Source organism: Mobula birostris, chromosome 21 (genome assembly GCF_030028105.1).
Source record: "Mobula birostris isolate sMobBir1 chromosome 21, sMobBir1.hap1, whole genome shotgun sequence".
Classification (NCBI taxonomy): Eukaryota; Metazoa; Chordata; class Chondrichthyes; order Myliobatiformes; family Myliobatidae; genus Mobula; species Mobula birostris.
In genome coordinates, this window is record NC_092390.1 from 3,230,677 (window position 1) to 3,254,560 (window position 23,884).

The following is a 23,884-nucleotide window of genomic DNA, read 5'->3' on the forward strand; positions in this document are numbered from 1 at the left end:
CCAATCAAGCAGAGTCCACTGCCAAGAAGGCACACCAGCGCCTTTACTTCCTGAGAAAACTAAAGAAATTTGGCCTGTCCCCTAAAACCCTCACTAATTTTTATAGATGCACCATAGAAAGCATTCTTCTAGGGTGCACCACAACCTGGTATGGAAGTTGTCCTGTCCAAGACCGGAAGAAGCTGCAGAAGATCATGAATACAGCGCAGCACATCACACAAACCAATCTTCCGTCCTTGGACTCACTTTACACCGCACACTGTCAGAGCAGTGCTGCCAGGATAATCAAGGACACGACCCACCCAGCCAACACACTTTTCGTCCCTCTTCCCTCCGGGAGAAGGCTCAGGAGCTTGAAGACTTGTACAGCCAGATTTGGGAACAGTTTCTTTCCAACTGTGATAGACTGCTGAACGGATCCTGACCCGGATCTGGGCCGTACCCTCCAAATATCTGGACCTGCCTCTCGGTTTTTTTGCACTACCTTACTTTCCATTTTTCTATTTTCTATTTATGATTTATAATTTAAATTTTTAATATTTACTATTGATTTGTAATCCAGGGAGCCGGAAGTACAGAATCAAATATCACTATGATTGTACATTCTAGTATCAATTGTTTGGTGACAATAAAGTATAAAGTATAACTTGTTATACATGTTACTTTTTTAATGAAATACCAAAGTTTGTCTGTGACATTTAAATTTTTTGTAAAATGAATGTTTTGAAATCTGAAAATTGCTTTTTTCTACTGACACGAATGCAGAAGACAAAAAACACATCCAATACAAAATTCAAATTTAAAAATCTAGGATGCCCAAGATTTTTACACAGCACTGTACTTGGGTAGAGGGGAAAATAATGGAATAGCTGATGTTTTGGGTCGAGACCACCTCAGGCCAGAGTGTAGACCTTGGCAACAGCCAAGGTGGGGGTGCTAAGCAGAAACAAGATGATGCAGAGGCAATATCTACTTAAGTCAAGAAGAGCAGAAGAACAGGTGTTCTGAGTCCAAGTTGAAAGCATGTGCATGCCCCTAATCCTTCCATTACCTAGTTCCTCACTTTCCATGTCATACCTTCAGCACCTGTAACTCTCATTTCCAGTTATTTTGAGCCCATCTCTACCTTCACGTAGTTCCGTCTGCCCCCACTTTCTCTTCTACTGTTTCTCTCCATCACCCCCCAGTTATCTCCTGACTCTACCTAGCCCTGCTCCACCTGCCCATCCTCTACCAACTGTCTACATACTGAAAACCAAAAGGCCTGGATAGAATGGACATCTTCATTAGGAATATAGGATCCAAGGTGAGAAACAATTTCTCCAGCCAGAGGCCATCATTGCATACTTAAGGCAGAGAGTAATAGGCTTTTGATTGGTAGAGAGGTTAAGGGTTACAGGGAGAAAGCAAGCAAATGGAGTTGTTTTTTTTTTTTAAAACAAACAGCCACAATTGACAGAATGATAGAAGAGGCAAGGAGCTGAATGATCTAATCCTGCTCCTATATCTTATGGTCTTCACCCAGTTACATCAGCCTGTGCCTCATCCCTCCTTACCACCTCTTTATTCTGATATAGGCATAGCTTATATGCCTCTCTATGGCACCTTCTCATTCACCTCCCCCCACCCACCAAGTGGGGGATCATGGTCAGCCAGTTTCCATTCCAAAACTAATACATTTCTTTAACTACTTCACATTTCCTAATTGCTCCCAACTACTCACTGATCAGCACACACAATGTTAGAACTGGGGTTCCCAACCTCTAACCAAGGGGTCTGTGGGCCCCAGGTTTGGAACCTCCATGCTGGAGGAACTCAGCAAGTCAGGCAACATCTATGGAGGCAAATTAAACAGTCATTTATTGCTAGCTTGCTGAATTTCAAGCATTTTTTGTGTTGCTCAAGATTTCCAGTACCTGCAGAATCTTGGGTCTATTACTCTGTGATCATCGTCCCCATGCCAAAGAAGTCTTCAGTGCCCTGCCTCAATGACTACCGTCCCGTCGCACTCACATCCATCATCATGCAGTGTTTTGACAGGCTCGTCATGAGGCACATCAAGGTCCTGCTGCCCCCCTCACTGGACTACCTGCAGTTCGTGTACCGTCCCAACTGTTCAATAGACGATGTCATTGCCATCACTCTCCTCCTGGCCCTAACCCACGTGGACAAAAAAGACATGCATGTTCAAATGCTGTTCATAGACTTCAGCATTCAACACAATCATTCCTCAGAACGGATTGGAAAGCTGAAACTGCCGGGCCTGAACTCCTCCCTCTGCAACTGGATCCTAGACTTCCTGATTGGGAGACCTCAGTCAGTCCGGATTGGGAGCAGCATCTCCAACACCATCACACTGAGCACGGGGCCCCCCCAGGGCTGTATGCTCAGTTCACTGCTGTTCACTCTGCTGACCCACGACTGTGCTGCAACACACAGCTCGAATCACATCATCAAGTTCGCCGATGACACGACCGTGGTGGGTCTCATCAGCAAGAACGATGAGTCAGCATACAGAGAGGAGATGCAGCGGCTAACAGACTGGTGCAGAGCCAACAACCTGTCTCTGAATGTGAACAAAACAAAAGAGATGGTTGTTGACTTCAGGGGGACACGGAATGACCACTCTCCGCTGAACATCGGCGACTCTGCCATAGAGATCGTTAAGAGCACCAAATTTCTTGGTGTTCACCTGGCGGAGAATCTCACCTGGTCCCTCAAGACCAGCTCCATAGCAAAGAAAGCCCAGCAGCGTCTCTACTTTCTGCGAAGGCTGAGGGAAGTCCATCTCCCACCCCCTATCATCACATTCTACAGAGGTTGTATTGAGAGCATCCTAAGCAGCTGCATCACTGTCCGGTTTGGAAATTGCACCATCTCGGATCGCAAGACCCTGCAGAGGATAGTGAGGTCAGCTGAGAAGATCATCCCACCATTAGAGACATTTACACCACATACTGCACCCGTAAAGCAAACAGCATTATGAAGGACCCCACACACCCCTCATACAAACTCTTCTCCCTCCTGCCATCTGGCAAAAGGCACTGAAGTATTCGGGCTCTCACAACCAGACTATGTAACAGTTTCTTCCCCCAAGTCATCAGACTCCTCAATACCCAGAGCCTGGACTGACACCAACCTACTGCCCTCTACAGTGCCTATTGTCTTGTATATTATTTATTGTAATGCCTGCACTGTTTTGTGCACTTTATGCAGTCCTGGGTAGGTCTGTAGTCTAGAGTAGTTCTGTGTTTTTTTTAAAATGTAGTTCAATGTAGTTTTTGTATTGTTCATGTAGCACCATGGTCCTGAAAAATGTTCTCATTTTTACTGTGTACTGTACCAGCAGTTGTGGTCGAACTGACAATAAAAAGTGACTTTATTTGACTTGAGATAACCTGGTTTGCAGTTTATTTCCATGGTTATCTAAGTTCTTGAGCATGGACTTTCCTACAGCTTAACAAACTACCTTCCTTTTTCCCAGTTCTCAGGAAGGATCTTTAACCTGAAACATTGACTGTTTCTCTTTCTACAGATATAACCTGGCCTGCTGAGTATTTGCAGCATTTGTAGGTTTTTTTTCCTCCCCAATCAAAGAACATGAAGCATACAGGTTACAACCACAAAACTGAACTGGCCGTGAGGAAAATCATCTTATAATCCTTTGGTATAAAATGAAGGCAGGTTAGTAGTAATAAATGACAATTGTTTTAACAAAGCAATCCCTGCCCAAAACAGTCGCAGTATACTTGCAGATTTATGGAAAAATTATTGTTGAATTGTCTGCTCTTAAGAATGATGCACCAGTTTAAATTGATGACTTTTTAATCCAGTTAGAAATTATCAAGTGGATTCACAATGAACATTTTTAATAAACAATTTTCATTCACATTGTTCGTGGTAATCATAACTCGTTCAACCTAATTTAACTTACCATGCAATGTTACATAACATTTTGAAGAATACAGTAATTATTTAGAGAAATAAGGCCTGCATTGCTCTTCAGCCTAATGATCTGTGCCAACCACATTATCCACCTAGCTAGTACTAATTTCCTGCCAATAGCCCTCCAGCCCTTTCTTTGCATCCATTCAAGGCCTTCTTAAATGATACTTTTGTGCCTGCTACAACCACATCCTCAGTGTGGAAAAAGTTGCCCCTCAGATCCCCTTTATATCTTTCCCCTCTCATCTAAACCTATGCCCTGTTTTCAATTCCCCTACCCTGGCAAAAAGACTTATAATCCACCTTACCTATGTCTCTCAATTTTAAACATTTCTATAAAGCCCCCACTCATTCTCCTAATTATAAGGAATAAAGAATCAATATTCAGGACTAAGTATGGGGGTTACAGTTAAAATGCCTGTAAGGTTCCCATGCATTATCTGCAGTTTATGTATTACTCATTTGCTCCCTGTCCACACTGTCAAGTTGCAGATGAACACATCCCAAAACATTATCCACAAGAGTTATGTCTGACAGCATTCCCAGCAACCAGAGAGCAAGATAAACTTAAGTTTTTGCTTTATCCAGGTCATTTTGTCTTTAACTAAAAGAAATGTTTCCTTTTTCTCCAGGAGTGCTTGATTTTTTCAGTATATTGATATTATCACATCATAGTAATCAAAGAGAACCTGCAGTAACATTTACTTCTATTCTACACAAACCCATCCAGATACACCTTTGTCAATATTGCACAAGATAGCGTAACATACATGGTAGCATAGTGGTTAACACAGTGGTTTATAGTACTAGCAACCAGGGTTCAATTCCTTGCCCAGGAAATTATAGACCAGCGAGTCTTACTTCAGTGGTTGGTAAGTTAATGGAGAAGATCGTGAGAGGCAGGATTTATGAACATTTGGAGAGGCATAATATGATTAGGAATAGTCAGCATGGCTTTGTCAAGGGCAGGTCGTGCCTTACGAGCCCGATTGAATTTTTTTGAGGATGTGACTAAACACATTGATGAAGGAAGAGCAGTAGATGTAGTGTATATGGATTTCAGCAAGGCATTTGATAAGGTACCCCATGCAAGGCTTATTGAGAAAGTAAGGAGGTATGGGATCCAAGGGGACATTGCTTTGCAGATCCAGAACTGGCTTGCCTACAGAAGGCAAAGAGCAGTTGTAGACGGGTCATATTCTGTATGGAGGTTGGTGACCAGTGGTATGCCTCAGAGATCTGTTCTGGGACCCTTACTCTTCGTGATTTTTATAAATGACCTGGATGAGGAAGTGGAGGGATGGGTTAGTAAGTTTGCTGATGACACAAAGGTTGGGGATGTTGTGGATAGTGTGGAGGGCTGTCAGCGGTAACAGTGGGACATTGATGGGATGCAAAACTGGGCTGAGAAGTAGCAGGTGGAGTTCAACCCAGATAAATGTGAAGTGGTTCATTTTGGTAGGTCAAAGATGATGGCAAAATACAGTATTAATGGTAAGACTCTTGTGGAGGATCAGAGGGATCTTGGGGTCCGAGTCCATAGGACACTCAAAAGCTGCTACGCAGATTGACTCTGTGGTTAAGGCGGCATACAGTGTATTGGCCTTCATCACGGCCACTTCGGTGGTGATGTCTGTTATCTGTCAAGTAGGGGACTGTGCACAATTCTGATTTGATGAAGACAGATGTGAGAGCATGGAAGAACATCTGGAAAACTTCTGAAATGCCCGCTTCGCTGCTGCTACTGTGTGGTAACTGGAATCTCCGGAGCGGAAGGCCCCAAAATCCTCGGCTTTGTGTGTTTCAGCAGCTGGGGCGAGGTCGAAGGCGCTCGGCAGAGGATGGCGCTTGGAAGCTGTATCAGAGGCGCAGCTCGGAAGCTCGAAGTTTTCAGATGGATGGACTCAGTGTCGACTGCTTCCAAGGCTTTGGCAAGTTGACGGTGCCTGGAGGTTTATGGCAGGGAGTTTCTTCCTTTTGCCACCTACTATCGGGGACTCGGGAGTCGATCGACTTGGGGACTTTTGCGACTTTATTTACTGTGCCCATTGTTTGATCTTCATCAAATTATGATATTGCTTTGCACTGCTGTAACTATATGTTATAATTATGTGGCTCTGTCAGTGTTAGTCTTTGGTTTGTCCTGTTTTCTGTGATATCACTCCGAAGAAACATCGTATCATTTCTTAATGCATGTATGCATTTCTAAGTGACAATAAAAGAGGACTGAGTGTTCTCATTATCTAATCTAATCAATAGTGGAATTGAACTTAGGAGCTGAGAGGTAATGTTGAAGTTATATAGGACCCTGGTCAGACCCCACTTGGGAGTACTGTGCTCAGTTCTGATCGCCTCACTACAGGAAGGATGTGGAGACTATAGAAAGGGTACAGAGGAGATTTACAAGGATGTTGCCTGGACTGGAGACCATACCTTATGAAAACAGGTTGAGTGAACTCGACCTTATCTCCTTGGAGCAACGGAGGATGAGAGGTGATCTGATAAAGATGTATAAGATGATGAGAGGCATTGATCGTGTGGATAGTCAGAGGCTTTTTCCCAGGGCTAAAGTGACTACCACAAGAGAGCACAGGTTTAAGGTGCTTGGGAGTAGGTACAGAGGAGATATCAGGGGTAGGTGGTTGTTTTTTTTTTTAAAACTCAAGAGAGTAGTGAGTGTGTGGAATGGGCTGCCAGCAACAGTGGTGGAGGCGGATATGATAGGGTCTTTTAAGAGACTTTTGGATAGGTACATGGAGCTTAGAAAAATAAAGGGCTATGGGTAAGCCTAGTAATTTCTACGGTAGGGACATGTTCGGCACAACTTTGTGGGCTGAAGGGCCTGTATTGTGCTGTAGGTTTTCTATGTTTCTATACATCATGATCATCCAATTAACATGAACCATTCATACAGCAATATTAAAAAAATGTAAAACAGTTTCATCCTCTCAACAAACTGTACTGATTCCTATGAGGACAAAGGGACTATTGGCAACCTTAAAAAGTCTGAAGAAATATGTATGCTATATCATTTACTCATGCCTACACAATATATACAAAACACACATATACAATGTTTATCTCATATTCCAGAAGAAATCATTCAGCATTATCAAATACACACTTCAAATAAAAACAAGATGCTGAAAAAATATAGCAACTGTTGGACATAGTTACCCATGAAGGTTCATGACTTTTCAGAATGCTTCTTCTGTTATTTGTTCAACCTTAAACATCGTTTTTTCCCTTTCCACAGATGCCAACTGACCCAGGCTCCCAGTATTTTCTGCTTTTATTTTAGATTTAAAGAATTGTTCTGAAGTTCCTGCTGTCTTTTTGAAAAATAACGTCACAAATTGACAGCTAAGAAAATACACTCTGCAGCCCGCTGAAAATAACAGGATTATTACAAATGTTAAAATATCAGATGAATTACATATAGACTAATGCAAACTGAAAAGGACTAATCTATATTTTCAAATGCTACTGAAGTGCTTGTCTGGATTAACAAGTAATTTGGAGGTATTTGAGTGTGGTAATCAGCATCTGTGAAAGAGAAGGAAGGAAATGTTAACTTTTCAGATTGCAATCCTGCATTAGGTCTGAATATTAATAACCAGTATACAGTGGTGCTCGAAAGTTTGTAGAATTTTCTCTATTTCTGCATAAATGACCCAAAATGTCGTTAAATCTTCACACAAGTCTGAAAGCAGGATCAGGATAAAGAGAACCTAATTAAATAAATAACAAACATTATTTGTTAATTTATTTATTGAGCAAAACGCTCCAATATTACATGCATTTGCTGGAAAAAGTGTGAACCTCTGGGGTAATGCCTTCTGCAAAAGCTACTTTTAAGTCAGGTGTTCCAATCAATGCTAAGAGATTGGAGGTGTGGGTTGCAGAGGGGTGTGTGTGTGTATGTGTGTACACACACACACACACACACACACACACACACACACACACACAGAGACGAAGTCAGGTTACTGACAGAGTCTGCTCTTCTCAAGATCTGTTTATGTGTACCATGCCTTGATCAAAACAACTTTCCAGAGGACTTCAGAAGAAGTGCAGAAATGCATGAAGCTGGTCAAGACCACAAAAGCATTTCTAAAGATCTGAGTGTTCAGAAGTCCACAGTAAGAGAAATTGTCTCCAAATGGAGAAAACTCAGTATTGTTGCTATTCTGTCTAGGAGTGGGCATCCTGCAAAGATCACACCAAGAGACAATATGCAATGATGAAGGAGCTGAAAAGAACCCAAGGTAATTGCAAAGGACCTGCAGAAATATCTAGAACTTGCTAAAGTCTCTGTTCATGTGCCCACTATAAGAAAAACACAGAATAAGAATGGTGTTCATGGAAGGACACTGCTGTGCGAGGAAAAAAATATATATATTTATTATATACACATACATACACACAGTTTTTTAAAAAATTGCTGCACATCTCGACTTTGCAAAATGCCACCTGGATGTTCTACGATGCTTTTGGGACAACGTTCTGTAGACAGATGAGACAGAAGTTGAACCTTTTGGCAGAAATGCACATTGCTATGTTTGGAAGAAAAGGGGCACTGCACACCAACACCACATCCCAACTGTAAAGCATGGTGGAAGGAACATCATAGTTTGGGGCTGCTTTGTGGCCTCAGGGCCTGGACAGCTTGCAATCATTAAGGAACAATGAATTCAAAATGATATCTAGACATTTTACTGGAGAATGTCAGGGCAGCAGTCCATCACCTGAAGCTTGATAGAAGTTGGACAATGCAACAAGACAAGGATCCAAAAATACAATAGTAAATCAATAACAGAACGGTTTTAAAAGAAAATCTGTGTTTTGGAATGTTCAAGTGAAAGTCATAGAAAACTTGCTTACCCATCCCTCCACTTTCTCTTCCAGGTCATATATAAAAATCACAGAGTAGGGGTCCCAGAACAGATCCCTGAGGAACACCACTTGGCACCGGCCTCCATGCAGAATGTGACCCATCTACAACCACTCTGCCTTCTGTGGGCAAGCCAGTTCTGGATCCACAAAGCAACGTCCCCTTGGATCCCATGCCTCCTTACTTTCTCAATAAGCCTTGCATGGAGTACCTTACCAAATGCCTTGCTGAAATCCATATACACTACATCTACTGCTCTCCGTTCATCAATGTGTTCAGTCACATCCTCAAAAAATTCAATCAGGCTCGTAAGGCACGACCTGCCCTTTATAAAGCCATGCTGACTATTCCTAATCATACTATAACCTCTCCAAATGTTCATAAATCCTGCCTCTCAGGATCTTCTCCATCAACTTACCAACCACTGAAGAAAGACTCACTGGCCTATAATTTCTTGGACTATCCCTACTCCTTTTCTTGAATAAGGGAACAACATCCACAATCCTCCAATCCTCCGGAACCTCTCCCATCTTCATTGATGATGCAAAGATCATTGCCAGAGGCTCAGCAATCTCCTCTCTCGCTTCCCAAAGTAGCCTGGGGTACATGCCATTCGGTCCCAGTGACTTATCCAACTTGATGCTTTCCAAAAGCTCCAGCACATCCCCTTCCTTAATATCTACATTCTTAAGCTTTTCAGTCCACTGCAAGTCATTCCTACAATTGCCAAGATCCTCTTCCGTAATGAATACTGAAGCAAAGTATTCATAAGTACCTCCGCAATTTCCTCCGGTTCCATACACAAGTCCCGACCTTAATTCTATAGAAATGTTGTGGAAGGACCTGAAGCAAGCAGTTCATGCAAGGATGTCCACAACATCCTCGAGTTGAAGCAGTTTTGTCATGATGAAGGGCCTAAAATTACCCTAGGCCACTGAGCAGGACTGATCAACAGTTACCAGAAACGTTCAGTTGAAGTTGTTGGTAAACAAGGGTGTCACACCAGTTAGTGAAAGCAAAGGTTCACATACTTTTTCCAATAAATACATGTAATAGAACATTTTTCTCAATAAATAAATGAACAAATATTATGTTTTTGTACTTTAAGATCTGATCACATTTTAGGTCGTATTTATGAAGAAACAGAGAAAATTCTACAGGGTTCACAAACTTTCTAACACCACTGTAAATGGGGTGGGGGAGAAAGTGCACAGGAGAGAGCGTGCAAAAGTGAGTCAGAAACCTATGGGTAATAGGTGGACCGGGGTGCTCCAGAAGAATGACAGATGGATTGAACCAGGTAAAGAGAGAGGCATTGTGGAAGCAGCCAAAAGAGGCCTTGCAGAGGGTAAAAATGGAAGTACCTGCTGGATGGTGAAAAGAAGAAACACAAATGCTACTGATGCATTGAATCTGATATGGTAAGCAATAATATGAACAATTAAAGGAGAAATGAAAAGTAGACAGAACATGGAGGAAATGGTGTGGTGAGCCAGTGAAAAGTACACAGATGGGAGCAAGGGAGAAAGAAAGCGGTAAGCAAAAAAAAGTGGACAAGAACAGTTGAGAATTGGAAGGAGCTGCATGGTGTGGGCGGAGGAGAGCAATGGAGGTGAGGGTTAGACAAAATTTAGAAAATTCAAACAACTAATACCATAGACTCCTCAAGCAGAATGAGATGTCATTCCTTTGAACTACATTGTATCACACCCTGGAAATAAGGCCAAGGATAGACAGGTCGGTTTGGAACAGGAAGAGAGGAATTGTAATGACATGCATATAGGACCTCAGAATGACCATTGTGGAAAGAGTACAGGTTCTGTGTATCAGTCACCTCACCTATGTTTGGTCTCACTGATATAGAGGAGGCCATAAACAGTACCCAAATGCAACAGCTGAGGTTGGAGAAGGAGCACATGAACCTTTGCCTCACCTGGAAGGCCTGTGTTGATCCTTGAAGGTAGTGAGGCAAGACCAAGAGCAGACTTGGCAACTAATTCACCAAATACCTGTACTCTGCCCAAAATAGCCCAATTCCAGTGTAAATTTCAACTTGCAAAGTTTTCTCCACTTGTACTAAATGTCAGATCAGAAGAACATGTTATAAAAACATACAAACAAGCTATTTCATTTGTTTTAGGACCTGGTCACCCAAATACAGCTTGTGGAATAACTTGTTGTCAACTTAAAGAAAGGAATGTATTAAAGACAAGTTCTTTCTTACAAGTTCACACATTTCCAATTTCAAAGACATCTAAAATAACTGACAATTTAGAATTTGCCTAAAACTACTACTCACTGCATATTTCAGCTGGACAAAATTTGAAAATGGAAAAGCTGGATCTATAATTTTGTCATTTAGAACTGCACCATTAGCCCGAGCAAGGTCAGCCAGAGACAACAGATATCACATGATTCAAGCTCATTACTGGAATACTAACTTAGCCCATTACTCATTTGAATGATACTCTATCATTTAAAGTCAATTCGATCAGGACAAGTTAGCAACAACAAATACAAAAATAGATCCTTGTTTTAGGATTTACTGGTTGAGCACAAAAAACAGTAACTAACAATGCAAAAACTGATTTCAAGACTTAAAAAAAAATACCAGGATCACTCTCCTACAGATCTTGCAAAATAATAAACTGCTTTTAAATATCAAGCTAAAATATTGTTATTAACATTTCCAGTCCACAAGTTGGGTAGAATTGACTATTCTAAAAACAAAATTTGGGTATTTTATACCCAAAAACAATTTCACTAAGCAAGTTCCCTTACCCCAACCCATCCCATTTCTACCTTCTACCCAAGATTCACAAACCTGCCTGTCCAGGTAGACCCATTGTTTCTGCTTGTTCCTGCCCCACCAAACTTGTATCTGTACACCTCAACTCTGTTCATCATCCCGGTACATACACCTGTGATACCTTACACTCTCTGGATCTTTACAAAAACTTCATGTTCCGTGGCCCTGATGGTCTCATTTTCACCATGGATATCCAGTTTCTATACACATCCATACCCCATCAGGAGGGCCTTAAAGCTCTCCATTTCTTTCTAGACAGCAGACCCAACCTGTTCCCCTCCACCATGACTCTCCATTGACTGGCAGAACTGGTCCTCACTCTCAACAATTTCTTCTTCAGCTCCTCCCACTTCCTTCAAAGCCAATGTGCAGCCATCAACACTCACATTGGTCCCAGCTATACCTGCCTATTCGCTGGCTACGTGGAACAGTCTATGTTTTAAGCCTACACTGGTATCACTCCCCAATTTTTCCAACATTATAATTGACAACTGCATTGGTGCTGCTTCCTGCACTCATGCTGAACTCATCGACTTCATCAACTTTGCCTCCAACTTCCACCCTGCTCTCAAATTTACCTGGTCCACTTCCAACACCTCCATCCCCTTTCTCAATCTTTCTGTCTCCATCTCTCGAGACAGTTTCTCCTTCAAAGGGCTTTCCTTCCTCCACCATCAACATTGCTGTCACCACATCTCTTCCATTTTGCGCATGTCTGCCCTCACCCAATCCCCCTGCCATCCCTCCAGGGATAGAGTTCCTCTGGTTCTCCTCAACCAGCCCACTAGCCTCCGTGTCCAGCATATAATTCTCCATAACTTCTGCCATCTCCAACAGGATCTCACCATCAAGCTCCTCTCCTCCCCACCCCACTTTCCACAGGGATTCCTTGTGACTCCTTAATCCATTTGTTCCTCTCCACTGATCTCCCTCCCAGTACTTATTCTTACAAGCAGAACAAGTGCCACACCTGCCCCTATACCTCCTCTCTCACTACCATTCAGAGCCCCAAACAGGTGAGGCAACACTCCACCTGAGAGTCTGCGGGTGTCTTCTACTGTATACAGTGCTCCCGATGTGGTCTTCAGTATATCAGTGAGATCGGATACAAATTGGGAGACCACTTCACCGAGAACTTAGGCTCCATCCACCAGAAAAGTGGGATCTCCTGATAGTCACCCATATCATTTCTACTAACCATTCCCATACTGCAATGCCAATCCATAGCCTCTACTGCAACGATAAGGTCACTCAGGTTGGAGGAGCAACACCTTGTACTCCATTTGGGTAGCCTCCAACCTGATGGCATGAACATTGGTCTCTCTAACTTCGGGTAATGCCCCAACTGCCTTTCCTTCACCATTCCCATATCTGCCCATCATCTCCCTCTGGTGCTCCTCCCCCTTCCTCCATGGGCTTCTACCCTCTCCTATCAGATTTCCCCCTTCTCCAGCCCTTTATCTCTTTCATCAACTTCCCAGCTCTTTACTTCACCACTCACCCCTCTCCTGGTTTCACCCATCTCTTGTCACATTGTACTTCCTCCCCTCCCCACACCTTATTCTGAGTCCTGCCCCCTCCTTTTTCAGTCCTGATGAGGGTCTCAGCCCAAAATGTTAATCATTTACTCTTTCTGATAGATGCCTCCTGGCCTGCTAAGTTCCTCCTGTGTGTGTGTGTGGGGGGGGGGGGGGGGCGCAGCGTGTCCGTGTCCAATTTTAATCAAGAAAAATAATTTGCAGATTCTGAAATATACACTGTACTCAGTAACATGGATAATGTGGATGAACATGCAAGTTAATTGACAAACAGTATTAGTTAATAATGCAAATTCTGGAAAATGCATTCTCTCAGATCTCTGCACAATAAATTACACTTTACAGTCTTAAACTACAACTCCAAAGTAGCAGCTGGACATGTTAAAAGTTTATAAAATTGTTTCTGATTGAAAACTATTTACTGATTTTAGTCACCCTCCTTACTAGTCTCAGTCTTGCATACGATTTACCATTATTAAATGTATTATTTTTCTAATAATAATAATAAAAGAATTTCTAGTAATTTATGTGTAAAGGAATCATGGATGAACATATTAAAATCTTTAAGGATTCTTCTCAGTGTTACACCATGCTGCAGTAAATTGTTAGACTATTTATCAAATTTTTAAAAATAAAAACCTTTCAGCACATCATTAAATCCCGCCTGCCCACAATACAAGCTGTAAACTTGTTGCCCAGCTTAATGTGATAGTTTTTGGATATAAAGCTTTCTCTCTCAATGTTTTTGATGAAAGAAAAAAATTCTGAGAACATTTGAAATGAACAGTTAGCAAAGAGAAATTAATGCCAAGGCATTGAGATAAAAGAGCTGATCACAAGCAGAGTGTAGAAAGCCATTAAGGTAAAAGTAATACAGAGTTTAGAGACAGACAGGGTTGCTGATTAAATTCCAGAATACTTGAGACTAGAATTGTAGGAATGGATATATCTTAGAGAGTTAGGAAGCTGGAAATCACAAGACATGTTTTTAAAACATGGAATAATTTTCTAACTAGATGGCGGGATCAAAATGAAATACCCAATTTGGGCACCAATTCAATAAACTTTATGAAACAAGTTGCTACCATTCTGCTACTTGGGGCAACTTGCACTAAAAAAATTCTTGAAATATTACATTAAAAACAATTGAAAGCTTCTTTATTGACTACAAAATGCTCTGGTATATCTAGAGGTCAAACACTACTTCAAATACAAGTCTCACCCGGATTTATTTTTGAGACTGAAATTTTAAAAGAACTCTTAAGTTATGGATTTTAAAAAGTAAAATGAAAATGGAAATACTTAGCAGTCTTGCTATGAACTTGGGAAAAGTCATAGTTCCGCAGCATTCAATTTCTACAACTCCCCCATCCCAAGGTTAATATCAGTCAAATAAATGGATAAGTCTATACATTTATCTGAATGTTCAATGTAATAAGTTTCATAAGCAAAAGAATAACTTACTGAGTTCCTCCGGATTATAGTATCTGCAGTCTTCTGTATCTCTAACAAGTTTCATAAGTTTGATTACCTATGGGTACAATTAAAACAGACTTAAATTCAGGGAAAAAATTGTAAAATTAGAGGCTGATTATTCCAGAAATCATCTGTCCAGTATGGTGGTTGGATGGCTCCTTTACAGGTCATTGCTTGCATAGTTAATAAGTATACCAATGTGGATACTGTTATGGGAGATTACTTCTTAGGAGAACACCACGGAGACCGGATTACTGGCACTGAGCATGGGCCCGTGGTGCAGAAGGGAAAGAGGGAGAAGAGGGGAGCAGTAGTGATAGGGGACTCAATAGTCAGGGAAACAGAAGATTCTGTGGACGTGAACAGGACACGCTAATGGCATGTTGCCTCCCAGATGCCAGGGTCAGGGATGCCGCGGATTGCGTTCATGGCATTTTGGAGGGGGAGGGTGAGCAGCCAGATGTCTTGGTACTTATTGATACCAATAACATAGGAAGAAAAAACAAAGAGGTCCTGAAAAGAGAATTTGGAGACCTAGGCAGAAAACTGAGAAGCAGGACCTCCAGGGTAGTAATTTCTGGATTGCTGCCTGCGCCACACACCAGTGAGGGTAGAAACAGGATGATTTGGCAGATTAATGTGTGGCTAAAAAGCTGGGGCAGGGTTTAGGGCTTCAGATTGTTGGATCACTGGGATCTCTTCTGGGGGAGGTATGACCTGTACAAAAGGAACAGATTGCAGCTGAACCAGAGGGGAACCAATATTCTCGTGTGCAGGTTTGTTAGAGCTGTGGGGGAGGGTGTAACTAATGTGCCAGTCAGGGTGGGAACCAGAGTGAAGGGACTCAGGATAGGACAGATGCTAATAAAGCAAAGATAGCATGCAGTCAGACTGTCAGTAAGGGCAGGCAGAAGATACAGCAAGCAGGATGAGTATCAGTGCATTAGGGATGCAGAATCAAAAAGGGCGGCAAATACAGTTCTATCCCAATGCATGGAGTATAAGAAATAAGGTGGATGATCTTGTTGCACTATTACAGATTGTCAGGTATGATGTTGTGGCCATCACTGAATCGTGACAGAAGGATAGATATATCTAGGAGCCGAATGCCCAAAGTTACATGTTGTATCAGAGAGACAGGAAAGTCGGCAGAGGGGGTGACGTGGCTCTGCTGGTAAAGATTGGCCTCAAATCAGTAGAAAGATGTGACGTAGAATCGGAAGATATTGAATCCTTGTGGACTGAGTTAATAAACTCAGCGGAAAAGGTGATGGCAGTTATAAACAGGCCTCCCAACAGTAGCTGGGATGTGGACCACAAATTACAATGAGAAATAGAAAAAGTGTCTCAAAAGAGCAATGTTATAATACACATGGGAGATTTCAACATACAGGTTGATAGGCAAAAATCAAGAGCGTGAGTTTGTTGAATGCCTACAAGATGGCTTTTTAGAGCAGTTGTCATTAAACCTACTAGGGGATCAGCTACACTGGACTGGGTGTCATGTATCGAACTGGAGGTGTTTAGAGAGTTTAAGGTAAAGGAACCCTTAGGAGCCAATGATCACAATATGATTGCATTCAACTTGAAATTTGATACCGAGAAAGTAAAGTACATCATAGTAGTATTTCAATGGAGTAAAGGAAATTACAGTGGTATGAGAGAGGAGTCGGCCAAATTAAATTGGAAGGAGATGTTGACAGGAATGACAGCAGGGCAACAATGATGAGTGTTTCTGGGGAAAATGAGGAAGGTGCAGGACACATGTATTCCAAAAATGAAGAAATACACAAATGGCAAAATAGTACAACAGTACCTGACAAGGGAAGTCAAAGCTAATGTCAAAAGCAAAAGAGAGGGCATAAAACAAAGCAAAAATTAGTGGGGTGAGAAGATTAGGAAGCTTTTAAAAACCTAGTGAGCAACTAAAAGAATCATTTGAGAGAAAAGATGAAATATGAAAGCAAGCTAGAAAACAATATCAATCTGGATAGCAAAAGCTTTTTCCAAGTATGTAAAAATAAGAGATGAGAGTGGATATAGGACCGCTAGAAAATGAGGCAGGAGAAATAATAACGGGCCAAGGAGACGGCAGATGAACTAAATGGGTATTTTGCATGTCTTCACTGTAGAAGACGCTACCAGTGTGACAGATGTTGAGAGAAGTGAGTGAAGTTACTATTACAAGGGAGATGGTGCTCAAAAAGCTGAAAAACCCAAGAGTACACAAGTCACCCAGACCAGATGAACCACACCTCAGGGATGTGAAAGAGGTAGCGGTAGAGATTATGGAGGCATCAGTAATGACCTCTCAAAAACCACTTGACTCTGGCATGGTGCCAAAGGACTGGAAAATTGCAAATGTCACTCCACTCTTTAAGAAAGGAGGGAGGCAGCAGAAAGGAAATTATAGACTAGCTAGCCTACCCTCAGTGGTTGGAAAGATGTTGGAGTCAATTGTTTAGGATGAGATTATGGAGTACTTAGTGATACAAGACAAGATAGGGCTACGTCAGCATGGTTTCCTTGAGGGAAAATTTTGTCCGGCAAACCTGTTGATATTCTTTGAGGAGATTACAAGTAGGATAGATAAAGGGGGTACAGTGTATGCTGTATATTTAGACTTTCAGAAAAGATGTTGACAAGATACCACACATGAGGCTGCTTACCAAGTTAAGAGGAAAGTTACTAGCATGACTAGAACATTGGCTGATTGGTAGCAGGTAGTGAGTGGGAATAAAAGGATTCTTTTCTAGCTGGCTGTTGGTAGCCAACTAGTAGTGACTAGGCGTCAGTGTTGGGACCGCTTCTTTTTATGCTATTTATCAATGATTTAGAAGCTGGAATCAATGGTTTTGTTACCAAGTTTGCAGATGATACAAAGATTGGTGGAGGGACAGGTAGTGTTGAGAAAACAGGCCAGCTGCAGAAGGATTTAGACAGATTAGGAGAATGGGTAAGTAAGAGGCAAATGGAATACAATGTTCGAAAATGCACTTTGGTAGCAGAAATAAATGTGCAAACTATTTTGTAATTGGGGATAAAATCCAAAAATCTGAAATGTAAAGGGACTTGGGAATCCTTGTGCAGAACACTGAAAGGTTACCTTGCAGGTTGAGTCAGTGGTGAGGAAGGTAAATACAATGCGCATTCATTTCAAGAGGTCTAGAATACAAGAGCAAGGATGTGATGCTGAAGCTTTATAAGGCACTGGTGAGGCCAAACCATGAGTACTGTGAACAGTTTTGTGCTCATCTTAGAAGAAATGTGCTGGCATTGGAGAGGGTTCAGGGGAGGTTCACAAAGGATAATTCTGGGAATGAAAGGATTATCATACAGGAACACCTGAGGGCTCTGGGTTTTCTAGAATTTAGAAGGATTGGGGGGGGGAGGGGAGGAGAAGAGAGGAAGAGAATCTCATTGAAGCCTTTCAAATGTTGAAAGGCCTAGACAGAATAGATGTGGAAAGGATGTTTCCCATGGTGGGGGAGTCTCAGATAAGAGGGCACAGCCTCAGGGTAGAGGGATATCCATTTAAAACAGATGCAGAGAAATTTCTTTAACCAGAGGCTGGTGGATTTTTGTAATTTGTTATCACAGGCAGCTGTGGAGGCCAGATCGCTGGCTGTATTTAAGGTACAATTTGATGAGTTCTTGATTGGTCATGGCATCAAAGGATATGGGGAGAAAGCTAGGGTGTGGGGTTGAGAAGAGAAAAAAAGATCAGCCATGATTGAATGGTGAAGCAGACACGATGGGCCAAATGGCCTCATTCTGCTATGTCTTGTGGTCTTAATGTCTACTTTTGCTTTGCTGATCAATTGTTTCAAAAAAAATAGGATTGCATGCTCTAAAGCTAAATCAACATGAATGTAGTCTGCATTTCTATTTAAAGAATTGAGATAAAAGTAAATGCTCATTATAAAACCCAGAGAAAATATACATAACCTGGTTTTATACTGTTTGCTCTTCACTTATCCATCTTACTGTTGATTTAAGAGGTAAACTCACTCATTACAGATTGAGAGAAAATAGGGGAGGCTTCAGATTCCTTTTATTGTAGACGTATTAATTATTGCTTACATGGAAAACAGACAGAAACACATGACCACACAATGTTTGAAATGTCTAATGCATGTGGTTAGTCAAATAATGCTAAATTTTAAAAAAAGATCAGCTTATTTTAATATACAGGTCATTTTTCCTGGTTGTCCTTTAAAAACCCCATTGCCATACATCTGATGTTTGCTTTACATTTTACAAACTGCAGAGTCTTCCACAGTGCTACCATACGCTGGGAGCAAATACATTACAATAGTCCAAAGCATTTGTTAGGCCACGCTTGAAGTACAGTGTATAGTACTGAATAAGGTCTCGGCCTGAAACTTCAACTGTATTGCTTTCCATAGATGTTGCCTGACCTGCTGAGTTTCTCCAGAATAGTGTGTGCTGGTTTGGATTTCCAGCATCTGCAGCATTTACTGTATATGATTCTGCTCGCCACACCACAGGAACGATTTGGCAGCATTAGGGTGAAGAAACTTAGATAGATCACCTTTAGCACCATTTGGCTTCCTGCTGCCTCCTCTCTCCCCAAGATCAGGCTGAAACGAGTGGTCCACTCAACAGAGAAGATCATTGACTATTAGCTACCGACATCTAAAAACACTTTCATTGCCAAAGTGACGGGAAAATTTCTGCTGAATCCACCCATTCACCAAATTGCCATCAGGGAGACACTACATCCATCACCACCACAACCATACGTCATATCCAAAGTTTCTTTCCTGTAGTTAACCAGCTTCTCAGCAAACCTCATCAGGTGTAAGACAAACTGTCCCTGCACAACATCAGTTAAAATGTTCTTTCCTGTTCCTCTTGGTGATACATAATTATTTAATTTGCTATGTTCAAATTTAAATTTCATTACCAATGTTTGCATGAGACAGTTCTGCTAATTGTTGATTGCTTTGAACTACTGTCCTGTATATTGTTGGTTGCTGGTGTGTTGTTAATTACAGTATTGTCCTGTGCTTTATGCTTGGCACTGAACCACAATCAATCCCGGTATGTTTCACACACTGATTCTGATTCACCAGGATGTTGTCTGGAATGGAAGGCTTTTCTTACAAAGAGTTTGGATAGGCTTTGTTTATTCTCACTGCAGCACAGGAAGCTGGTTGGGGGTTATTGGAATGATGTCTAAAAAGACTACAACTTGTAGACATTTCTACCCTGGGAAAAAGATGCTGGCCGTCGACTCTATCCATGCCTCTCAACGTTACAAACCTCAGCCTCTCCAAAGCACTGGTTATGTACTACCTCCAGCCAATCACACGAAAAATGAGTATTGAAAAGTTGCAGAATTTTATACATAACGTTAAAACATCCCTCAAAATTCAACACGAGTTTTATGCAGAGCATAAAATTAGCGTCAGATTATAATACTCAACCGAAGAATGGACAAACTTTCAAATGAAGTTAAATAAAACACACCAGTAGTATTTTTGTAACCAATAAATTGCCATGTTGTAAAGTCGGGCAGAATGATAAAAATCAAGGCACGTTATTTCCACAATGATTCTACCCAAAATAAAACATCATTACTTATGTTACCAATCAATAGATACATTTCGCCCCGCCCCGTACAAACATTTAAAATAAATTGCAAAGTGTTACTCCTTATTTCATTTAGTTTGTTTCTTCTCAGAATCACTTTGCAAAGCTTTGAAAGATGCGGTTGTATCTTAAGGCCACTGAATGCTGTGTAACTCAGTTAACTCCGCAGCGTTAAATTTCGTCCACTTTACTCACGCGCAGCAGGGCAGCTACAATCTGTTGCAACCTACGCGAAAAGGACTTCATGAAATTCAGAACCTAGACAAGAGCTGCCTACTCATTTAAAACTGGCTTGAACTGCGTGCAAAATGATTTATGCAGCTATGGGCGAAGCCACAGCCATACTGGGTCACGCCACTCTCAAACTGGTCTCACTCAATTCCCGTCCAATTGCACAATTGAAAGGCTATTTATACAACAACCTTTCGCACACAAACGAATTGTATGGATAAACTGGAGAGGGGCAAGGAACAGGGATGCATCCGATTGCTCCAGAAGCACGGAATGTGGGACGGTGAGGAAAACACCTTCCCCGACACTTCAAAACGCGCGTTTAACAAGCGTGCACTGATCCGACCCAGATCCTAGTGTTTTTAAAACATCTTCCTTAAGTATAACGTCAACACTTGAAATGGAGTTAGTACCTCTTTCACAGCCCCTGTGCCCACATCGCCCCGTCCAGCCGCCGTTAAAACCCGCTCGCAGAGCCAGGCGGCTGCTTCCCGACTCGGACTCCAGCGGGTTTTTCTGCAGAGCAGTTGGAGGCGGGGCCGCTGCCCCGCGCAGGCGCAGCAGCAGCCGCCAACCTTGGCGCGTGCGCAAACGGCGACCGGGTAACCGGGGCGGGCGCGCGAGCTCGAGCGCTCGGCCGGGGTGCCGTTTGAAAAATGGACGGCCGAAAGGAGTTCCTATTCCCCCCACCCCTCCTCCTTCCCCAGCGATTATGCATTAATTACAAATCAAGCAGGATAATGCCCGTGAACGGTAAGCATTAGGCTTTCTCAGTATACTTAAACTAAAGGGACGCAGATATCTTCCAGGGCACACTGCATAATCGCATTTCTCATTTTGGCATTCCCTTCCTCTATATCTTTATAACATGCAGTTCACTCTGACCGACTATGTTCGGGAAAGGCACTCAAAACATTGCACGAGTTTGTATAAACTCATCACTCTGGGTGGTTCATTCAAGAAGCCTTACGGTGAAAAAGGGGCGGGGTGACCAACCAAGGGAGGAAGAAAAAATAAATTTAAATCAGAACATTTTCCTTCGTTTAAAAGTTTTTGAACAGGTAACCTGTCCTGGAATTTGTAACGCCAGCGAGGTAAATCTCGCAGGTCGTGTAATTCACTGCAAGACATGCAAAGAGCTTTAACTATATATACAGCAATAGTTAACACCAAAACCAAATCTTCAAAACACGACTAAATGTGTGCACTAACTGCAATGATGCAACACAAAAAATCAGATTCTTGTTTATTAAACGTTAATTGTCCGCCCCTACCTTATTCTCGTCTGAAAGGCTGACTGTAAGAGAATAGATCCGGATCCCGTGTGTGTTTTGCTTTAAGTGGTGTGATCTGTTTGCTTTACCATACGAGCGAGAGCTGATTAAAAAACCTTCCAGTACTGACCAGCTTCAATTGGTGCAGAGATTTTACTACTCTGTAACGACACTCATCATGTGGTCAACAGCTGGAAGACTGCAGTATTACAAGACGTGAAGTAAACCAAGAAATATATATTAGCATTCACAGTGCAGAAAAAGTAGTTTCGTGTTTTTAAAACTATATGCAATGTAATTTGGGGGTGGGCGGTTGCACACTAATGTCCAAAATGTTCACTTTTTGTCCCAATACTTAATTAAAATAGATAATGTTGTTAAATAGTTTTAGAAGGTTACAGCAAAGCCTTAAGTCAAAACTGCTTGTAACTTCTTTTGGTGCTGTGCGGAATACATGCCAAAAACATTGACCTCTGATGTGGACTGGGTGGGACTCCACAATGGGGGAAATTTGATGAACTCTGCAGTGAATTGGGGGAGGGGCAATTTGTACCATTGCAGCTGAAAGCACAAAAGCGAGTGAGAAACTTCGAGCCATGTGTTTAATACATGGGGGAAAAAGTCATACCTAATTAAGTAAAACGTAACACCTTATTGCAAATTATAATTAAAATGTTAATTTTAGCAAGTATAATTTTGTTGTGCACCCAAATTTTAAACTTCTGGTTCACTTTGGAGGAGTAAACTTAAATATACATTGCATACCAAAAAGAAAATCTACGATTATTTTGGTTCAAAATATGTGCCTTTGTGATCAATCTATTCCTTTAAAATACACTATAATCTTTTAGTTTTGCATAATTCTGGACCATGTTACTGAAAAAGAAAATATAATTATTGTTTTTCAAAAATCATTTATTTTCTGTTCAATATATTTTTCAACAATGTATGCTCAACACGTCCAGCTAATCATTTCTGGCATATCTGTATACCCAAATTGGTTTTACACTACTTCTTGCTTACTTCAAATGAGACATAGTTATTCACATCACAACTCTCAATGAGAAACAGCTTTGTTATATTAATGCAAAGTTCTTCAATTTTATCACTAATAAATTAAGCCAGGTCTAAAATATTTAAAAGCCCCAATTAATTTATAGGAATGGAAAGAAACTGAAATTGCTCTAAAAGTGTAAAGTAGGCCAGAGAATTTCAATCATTTCCAGATTAACAGCCGTGCACAGAATCTCACCAGTACCTAGGTTTAATGTCCTAATCTCTATAAAGTATTATGGTTACAGAGAGATGCCATAGGAAGCATGCTATCCAGGTGCACCACTGCTTGATCTGGCTGCTATTGTAGCTGAGACCACGAGGAACTGCTGAGAGCTGTGGCCACAGCTCAGCACATGTTAAGCAGGCTCCCCTCTATAGTCCCTGTCTGCACTAGATTCCTCATAAACATCATCAAAGACACCACCCACCCACAGATTTCATCTTCTCCCCCTTCCTATCGGACTGAAGATACAAAGGCCTATAAGTGTGTACCAGCCCAGGCTCAAGGACAGTTTCTATCCTGCTCTTATAAGACTATTGAACAGTTTCCTTGTACAATAAAATGGACCATTAACCTCACAATGTACCTCATCATGGTCTTACACATTATGGTCTGCCTCCACTTTCCCTAACTATTACATGTAATTCTGTATTCTGTTGTTGTTTTTCTTTTGTATTGCTGTGATGAAATGAGCTGTATGAATAAAGTTTTCCACCAAACTACAGGTGATAATAATGAACTCATTATTTTTACAAATTTGTAATACTCAGCCTTACAAAATATAGAAATTGTTATGCTCAATAGGATAAGCTGCCATTTATGTCATGTAATAAAATTGTTTGTTTAAATTGAGGTAAGTAAATGATTGGACAGGTAGGTAATATTTGAGTTATAAATTTTGTTTTCTCAACACCTGTACTGGGGATACTTAGAGATTTTTGAAGAAACTTGACAAAAATTCCCTTTCATGTGGATATACTTTATACAAATAATTTTAATAGATTGAAATCCAAATGAACTCTGCTTTTATTTAAACTGAAA

At 41.3% G+C, this 23,884-nt stretch overlaps 1 protein-coding gene across 7 annotated transcripts in view; it reads right to left on the reverse strand.

Annotated features, from left to right (window-relative positions):
- add3a (adducin 3 (gamma) a) overlaps positions 1-21,900 on the reverse strand; it is a 234,612-nt gene extending 212,712 nt beyond the window's left edge. For 3 of the 7 annotated variants that reach the window (XM_072239847.1, XM_072239849.1, XM_072239853.1), the window contains exons 1-2: positions 20,926-21,062; positions 14,651-14,717 (exon numbers count right to left, since the gene is read on the reverse strand). The gene's annotated coding sequence lies outside the window, so the exon portion shown is untranslated. Of the gene's footprint in view, positions 1-14,650; positions 14,718-20,925; positions 21,063-21,786 lie in introns of those variants that run through there. The other 4 variants (XM_072239848.1, XM_072239852.1, XM_072239851.1 and 1 more) reach the window with 4 other exon arrangements.
- Between the last annotated feature and the right edge of the window lie 1,984 nt (positions 21,901-23,884).